Raw genomic sequence first — 8,518 nt, 5'->3', positions numbered from 1 at the left:
AATCAATTTTTGATTGATGTAATAAATATAGTATAATTTTTTTTTTAAAAAAAATCTATTAATTAAAACAAAAAGTAAATACGCCAACTTGCGGGGCAAATTTTATATAAATATAAAAATGTAATTATAAATTATTTTTTAAACATAATTTAATTAAAGGGGATTTTAAACTATTTATTACGAGATAAAATGGATATTCAACTATTAATGAGTATACAACTATTAAATGTATATTTCCTTTATTAGTGAATATATCTAATTAGGTGTGAATTTTTTTGTAAATAAAGATAAACATTTACTTTGACATTCACTTGTAACATCTATTCTGAGTAAATTGGTCAATGAAATTGATATCTTCAAAGCTAAATATGAACTTTGTATTGATATTGATATAATTTTTGCTTGCAGCAATTTTTGTTTTTTATTACATTTAATTAATATATATTATTTAAAAATATTTTATCTACCATTGTAGTTACACTCTTTAAATATACTTAAATACATTATATGAGTATCCCTTTCCCCTTGTAGGACCCTTTTGAGTATACATAATAAGTAGTTGATTCATTATAATATTTATCTATACGGACATCTACAATTATAGTTAATTTATTTAGCCATTTTTGAATAAAATATACCTTATATTATTGAATTATAAAGTTAAGCTACCTTTTTTTACTGTAATTTAATTATAAATTAGGACTATTTTTATTACTTGGCTTGTTTGAAAATAAAGAGCTGCATTATATTACCAAGAGACCTTGCAGAAGTACCATTTGTAAGGCCCCGGCCCGGATATTTTATTAAAAATAATTTCGGCCTGACCCGGCCCAGCTGATATTATTTATAAAAGCTTATAAATTGAGCAATAAGCCTAAGATATTTGAGCATATAAACTTTAAGCGTAAGATATTTGAGATACAAATTTTAAGCTCAAGCGAAATTTAGCGAAAAGTTTACCGACAAAAATACCTATTTACAACTATAAAAAAAAAATAGTAAAGGCGGTAGGATATAAATAGAATATAAAATTTTTTTAAGTCGCCAAACATATGTAACAAAACAAACATTGTTTATTTTTTTATATATGAAGTATATTCAAAGTAGAATGTTAAAGGAGTAAGTGTGTCCTATATCACTAAAAAATTTGTGAATTTTGTTTTCCAAACCTAATATCTTCCTTTTGAACTGAGTTGATTCCAAAATGGCTCCTTCAAATATTTATTCTTAAAAAAAAAGTTCCAATATCTAAGTTTAGGTTCAAACTTAGAGGTTCCAGTCTATTTTTAAGGCTTGGCTCTATGACTGTAAATTAACCAATATCTATTATTTGTGTAATGTAATATAAGATTATTAATCCTGCTTGCTGAGAGCGTATTATTGCATAATTTAAATGAGCAATAACTGTCTAGTCGGTTATATATCATTAAAAATGGAAGATAATATTAGCTTGGGTATGCTTTTATTGGAATTGGCTAAAAGTTATGCTACATAACAACACTAATCCTTTTCCTGATCCTAGGGAGGGAAAAATTTAAATTTATCTTTTATTTAGAAAAACAAAAGTGATTTTTTTTTCGTATCGTTGCAAAAGACGTTAGCCGGAAATAATCGCTCTGGTTAACTTTGGTATTTTTAAACCCTAGGTGGACCCAATTAAAATTTTTTTTTTGTTAAACTCTAAGCTGAGTTGCTTGCAGGATTTTTACTATTTAACCCCAGAAAACGCCTATGCCTTTTGCCGCTTCTATACTTTTGGTAAATAATTATATATTCGATCTATTTCGAATAACTTTATTCGTCTGAATCCCCTAGTCAGAACCCTGGTTTAGGGCGATTTTTAGACCCAAACCCCGGGTCTGGGTTTTGCATAGCCAACTAATTAACAACACTACAACGATAAAACTCCAAGCACTGCTTGTTTACTCTGGGATCAAATCATAAGGGGCCATAATCAAACTATTAGAAAAATTTTTCTAAAACATATGAAGGCATATTTAAATATTAACGTTTTGTTCCCTAAAAGCAAAAAAATATCCTTATAAATTAAGACGATCTAAATTTCAAAAATTTTTTTTTTTAATTTACTGAAGCATCGAAAGTAAATATTCGTAACAAACTTTACCAGAATTTTAATTTTTTTAATCAAACCAAAGTAATTCATCAAAGTAACTAATGAATTAATCGTAAATTTTGTTATAAAAAAAGTCTAAAACATGCTGTCTCCCAGAGATCTGCAAAAGTAGGCCCGGCAAAAAAAATTCGGCCGGGTGTGGTCAGGGTGGAAATTTTTTAAAATATATCTAAGCTTATCAGTTTTATATCGAATTTTTTATGTAAAATAAAAATATTTGATTTTATTTAATAGAAAACTAGATGCCATATAACATATATCTTTTATTTTGAGTAAATTATAAAAATTAATTTCTATATTTTAAAAAATTCCGGGCCGGGCCGGGTTTAAAAAATTAGGCACGATGCAGACCACTACTGTCATCATCTGATCCTTTAGAAAGGACTATTTAGCATTTACAACTTTGTTTACTAGATGTCATAGAACAGGTTCTAAATAAGGAACTGTTTTGAAAAAATAGATACTTTAAAAAAATAGAAAGGTTATGGCTCTTTCCTAGTTCGGCTTAATTAGGCCCAGAGCAGACCCGACCCTAAACCGGTCCCGGGTTTAGGGCCCGGCCGGGTCGTGTTTTAATTTTTTTAAATATACCCGGGCCGGGTCATGCCCAGATCTCTGATTTGGATACTTAATTGGTTTATAGTATAGGCTAAAAAAAATTTGAAAATGAGGGCACCCTATTTGGGTTTGTCTAGTATGCAGTGTCATTGTTATTTTGAGTAATTTTATTCTCGTTTTTTTTGATTAGGTTTTATTTCATTGTTAATTTTCGTTTCTTTTTTTTAAAAAACAATTTTCTTTTTATTTAAACAAATCTTGATTGACACATTTAAAATAAAAATGAAGAAATTTGGTGGTTGATCTGATGATTTAAAAAACTCGGCTTAAAATTATTTATAAAAATTTAAAAAAAATAAATAATTTGTTAGAATGAAAGTTATGAATGGCGTTCCTTTTCTTTAAAAAAAAGGTAACGACGTTACTTTACATCAAGACTTCAAAATCGTTAACATCTTTTCTCACCATTAGGTAAATACCGTCTATAAAAATTATATATTAAATTTTGACGCCTAATAACGTCTCATATTTTATACCTAAAAATGATTGACTTATCCTACCTATATATGTCCTAAAGTAAGATGCTAGTTTCTGATCGGTTGTCAAATTTGATTTATCTCAGTTTCCCTTACCCGTCAATCAAACACGAGATTTAAGTTACGAAAGGTATATATTATCAGTAAATAATATTTTATTTTTCTATCTTTCTTTAATATACACTCTTCTCATTTATAAAAATTATATAATTTTTTTTTTCATACATTCACGAGTTTTTAAAACATATAAAACGTAAAAGTAAATTATAATAATATGAATGTACATAATTAATAATAACGTCAATCATTACCAGTTTCGATTTACGCATTTATTACTTATGAACTACACGAGCCGGTGTAAATATTTACGGAATAACGGATCGAGGGGGTAAAAAAGTAGGTAGTCACTTTTATAAAGGCTAATCAAACCCACGCGCAAATCCTCTGGGAGTGACTGGAGTAACATCTCGTCGTAATCGGAATAATCGCGCGAAATTGTGTTATTCTTCCTTAAATCGATCAAGGTACGCGAATGAGCGTCACTCAGATTATTCGAACTAATATAATGATCGCCGCCATCTTCGATAAAAGTAAAATATTGTTTAAACGGATTGTAATCTAGGGTGTCCCATCCCGTTAACTCCAGTATTTTCTTCACATCCCGCACCAGCGATTCTTGTTTACCGATGAAGTCTAATCCGTGGCTGCACGGAGCACAGATATCCGAATAGGGTCTCCAATGTTCGTTCATGAGGTACTCCCTCGATGTTTCGTTCCTCAAGTAACGGATATTTAAAAGGAATTTGACGAATTTCAAGAAAGTGACGCTTTCATTATTATAAGATAGCTTTCCCGGTTTAAATACCGCGTCAAAATTCTTGCCACCGATTTCGCTCAAATTATTTGAAGCTAGCAATTCTATGTAACTACCATAACGCGCTATAAAATACTCGTTCTTCCATTCGAACTTGCTTCTGTAGGCCGACATTAATCTGCCTATGGGATTTCTCACGAACATAAATTTTAGGTATTTTCTTGCTTCATAGTTATCACCATTCATGACGAGATTCGATAGTATTCTAAACTTAAATCCATCCACGTAGGGTCCGAAAGAATTATTGGGAGTCATAGAAGATTCGAGTAACGTTTTGTAGGATAAATTATTGGAAACCATGAAGAAGCTCTTCCAAGAAGTCGAGGAAGCCTTAGGCACGTAACAATACATTACCCCCCTTGCCTCGTCTACGATTTGATGGGATTGAGCGTAATCATTCATCACCGAGTATAAAGGTGATATGGTCGAACAGACGTGTTTCAGCCAGCCTATTCTAACGGTGTCCAATATATCTTCGCTTAAATTAAGGTGTTCATGAGGGTCGTATCTCGATACATTATATTTCTTTTTAAGATACTCGTATTGTATCTTTTTGAATGAGATCCGATATAATTTTAAAAAAATAAATAAATGTATTTATTTACCTCGGAATTGGTGATATTTGACAAATATTCATACGGATTCAATTTTCGCAAACATTTTATTAAATCTATATAATTTTGTGCTAAAATAAAATATTAATTTCTAGAGATTTGATTCAAAAAAAAAATGATTGAATGTATAATTTATTGACATTTTATTGATTTTGGAAAACAAAAAAAAATGTTAAATAATTTATGACATTACATACTTTTATAATTTAAGAATTCCATGTAGAATACAGTAAATGCACAGAATATACATGTCCATAACAGATATTTTTTGAATGCCCAAATTATCATGAAAAAAAAAATTTTTGTTCAAATAATTTTATATTGTTATTTAATATATATTATTTATTTCTTCCTTTATAAAATTGCTTACATTAGCACAAAAAAAACCATTTTATTATAAGAAACAAAAATATGGTTTTTTAAAGTTTTTTTCATCCAAAATATTTTTTAAAAAAAAACAATTTTGCAAATATTTTTTAAAAAATAAATTATTATATATATATTTTAATATTTTTTAAAAGACAATTTCCGAAAAATTAATTTTACTATATATTTGTATTACTTTATTTACTTATAGAATCATATTACATTTTTTTCTTTCACAACAGTCATTACATTTTGTTAGTAATATCTTGTTTGCGGCTATTAAGTTAACACAAAACGGTAATTATATATGTATATTAAACTTTTCAATTTTTTTTGTTTTGTTAAAATAAAGTTGTGTACTGTGTGTAATCCCTAAACTAATTTACAACATTTCTTTTATAAAATTTGTATCGGTGCCACCTAAACACTCCCATTCCTCGCTGAGACCGAGAAACTAACGCAAAATGTTACCCCATGCTCATGGGTAGTGGGGTCAATTTTTTTAAAATGGCCCGAGATAGATTATAAGAGATTTGGCAAAAAAAAGAGATGTCCCCCAGGCATTTCTGCCAGCTGTTTGCAAAATCTTTAGAACTTACATGACTTCATTTAGATTAAATCCACCCGTTTCGATCTTTTCAAACAACACTACATATGAGAAAATTTTCGAATTTTATTCTTTTTTTTTTTTAAAGTTATTATTATTTATTCGATCATTTGTTTACATCAGCGAGAAATTTTCACTTAAATAAAAATATGTTTATTTTTTCTTTCAATCCAAATGTAAAAAATCTCAAAAAATTTTAAATATTATAATTAGTTAACTGTAGCAATGCGAATGTTGTGAAGGATTAATTTGCGGAAATGGTTGAGTGCAGATCACGTGAATATTCCTATGATTTTGACGATTAAAGATTGGAGTATTTAAAAGATTCTGTCATCAAATCGTCGCTTTGTATTCTTGTTCAGTCAGGTTGGTGTTGAAGAATTATTGGTGATTAAATTGTTGAAAGTTTTTTATAGATACTCGAAAATTGGAATTATATTTGATATTATTCAAGAATATTTTGAAATGTAATGGCGGCTCGTAACTTTTTCCAAAATGTTGAAAACAAATCCATAATTCTTTGTTAAAAATGCAAATCAGCTGGATAAGCCATTAACGCCATGTTGATTACTTGCCTAATAAAATTTATAATATAAAAAAAATTTGAAAATCAATTATTCCATGGCTAATTTTACGTATTTAGCAAATATTTTAAAATATTCTGGATAGAAGGAAGAATTGGTTGTTTTATTTTATGGGCTACCTATTATATTTTAAAAATATTTTTTTTTAAAAAATATTTATATTGTATAAATTTATCCAAAATTAAAAATTATCTAAATAAATAAAATAGATTATGGAAGAAAAGGTAATGCATAAAAATATAATATGTATAGAACACATATATTATATAAATATAAGACCCATATATAAAAGTTTTAAAATAATAAATAAATTTCCGTTAGATGGCGTAAATTTAAAATTTTAGTTTTTTAAATTTAAAAATAAAACGAAATAGGAGCATAATTCTTTGGATTAATTTATAACTTATATAATCATAAAATAAAAAAAATTTGAAGTTTTCATCGTTATTATTGGAGTTATGATGTCAATTCTCACTCAGTTTAGTCAAATTTTTTTTTTAGATTTTTTGATTTAAAAATATATTATTTTAATCTCGGGAAAATAAAACTTGTAAATTAAACTGCAAAAAAGATTCTTTGAAACGAAAAATCAATAATCAACAATAAAAAATAGATTAAATAAAATTTTATTCTTTGTTCTTTCCAGGTATTATCACAAAGGGGTATAAAAATATATTATTATGATTGATAAATATGATTATCAATAATATATATATATATATATATATTAATTTTAAATTTGCCAAATAAAATTTGCTTTTTCAGAATTTTGATCAGATATTCAGAAATGTTTAGCACTTAACTAAGTTTTTGCTGTAATAAATACACATAGCAGTTGGGTGCCGATTTTTGAAGAGTACTGATATATTTAATAAAATAGCATTTTAGTTTTATCTGAAAACTAAGCTAAAATTAATATTTAAAATTTGTTCATGCAAATAACATACAAGTGTAATAACCATTCTAAAAATTTGGATTCACACTTCTTGCTTTTTTAAAAATATATTGGGTATAAACATTAAGCAGCAGAAACACTTTTTCTATTTTTCCTAGAAAGGAAGGAAGGAAGAATGTGATTGCTAAGATTTCAATTATACTTTTTTTAAATTTCCGCCTGGTATTAGAGTTCTGATTGGTTTGGAATGGCTTCCTGCCTAAAAATTATTTACAAAAAAATAAAATAGGTTTTCTTTTTCAAAATGAAGAGATAACTATAACTTTTAGGGGACTGGGACAAAACAATTAGAGATATATTTATTTTTTAAATTTATAAAAATTTGTTCAATTAATTAAAAATATTTTTATATTTTAAATTTTTTTTTAGGCCAGACGTGTTTTGACAACCATAGTAATTTTCTGATGGAATCGAGGGCTGTAGTATCTAAATTGTCGGCACCTGCTATGTTTAAATGCTTTATTTTGACGAAAATTTTTTCCATCTTTATGATGAACAAAACCAGACCAAACCTGTTGCGATTGTTTTTTTAAATATTGTATACACGTTTTGTTTTCTAATAATTTAAATGAGTAATTTTTTTTATAACTAAGACGGGAATGACCAGGGGGTGGGGGTAGATATAAAAGCTTGAAAAGAAACCACTCGTTTTTTATATAGGTGAATGAATTTTACGAGTTTCTACTTATTTTATTTTTCAAAGTTTTGTTTTTGTCGACGTTATTTTTTAAATATAAACCCAATTGCTTTATATAATTGTATACCTTGATTCTGATAATGAAATAAAAAATTTTTAACGTGTTAATTTATGTCTACCATTAAATAAATATACCCCCAAAATTACGGATTTGTCTGTGACACGGTTTCTGTCGTTGCTTGCGAAAACTCCGTTTAATAAAAATGGAAAAATATATATGCCCTAAAACTAACGATTTTACCATAGTAGAGCACCAATCGTTTCTTGTGAACCCCACATTTTAGTTATGTCTAATAATGAAAATAAATAAACAATGGATGGCCGTGTGGAGCGGCTCCGACCGTTCTTTGCCAATTTGCCCGTTTATTTTTGGTATTTTAGATTCAAGAACGTTGGTTAAAGCACCACAAAAATCTCGTAATTTTGATCATCAAAACGTTCAATACCTTTACCATTAAAATACTTATTTTAATATTCCTACAACTTATCTAAGCTTTTTAGACTCTTATATAATTTATAATAAATACATTCCAAGATCTACAATTTATACAATCTGCTAATATGGTGTAAAAATTGAAAATGATGTACAAAAT

Source organism: Gordionus sp. m RMFG-2023, chromosome 1, assembly GCF_954871325.1.
Source record: "Gordionus sp. m RMFG-2023 chromosome 1, tfGorSpeb1-WG-v2, whole genome shotgun sequence".
NCBI classification, from domain to species: domain Eukaryota; kingdom Metazoa; phylum Nematomorpha; class Gordioida; order Chordodea; family Parachordodidae; genus Gordionus; species Gordionus sp. m RMFG-2023.
The sequence above is the reverse complement of the archived record's forward strand: the minus strand, read 5'-3'. Positions refer to the sequence as shown.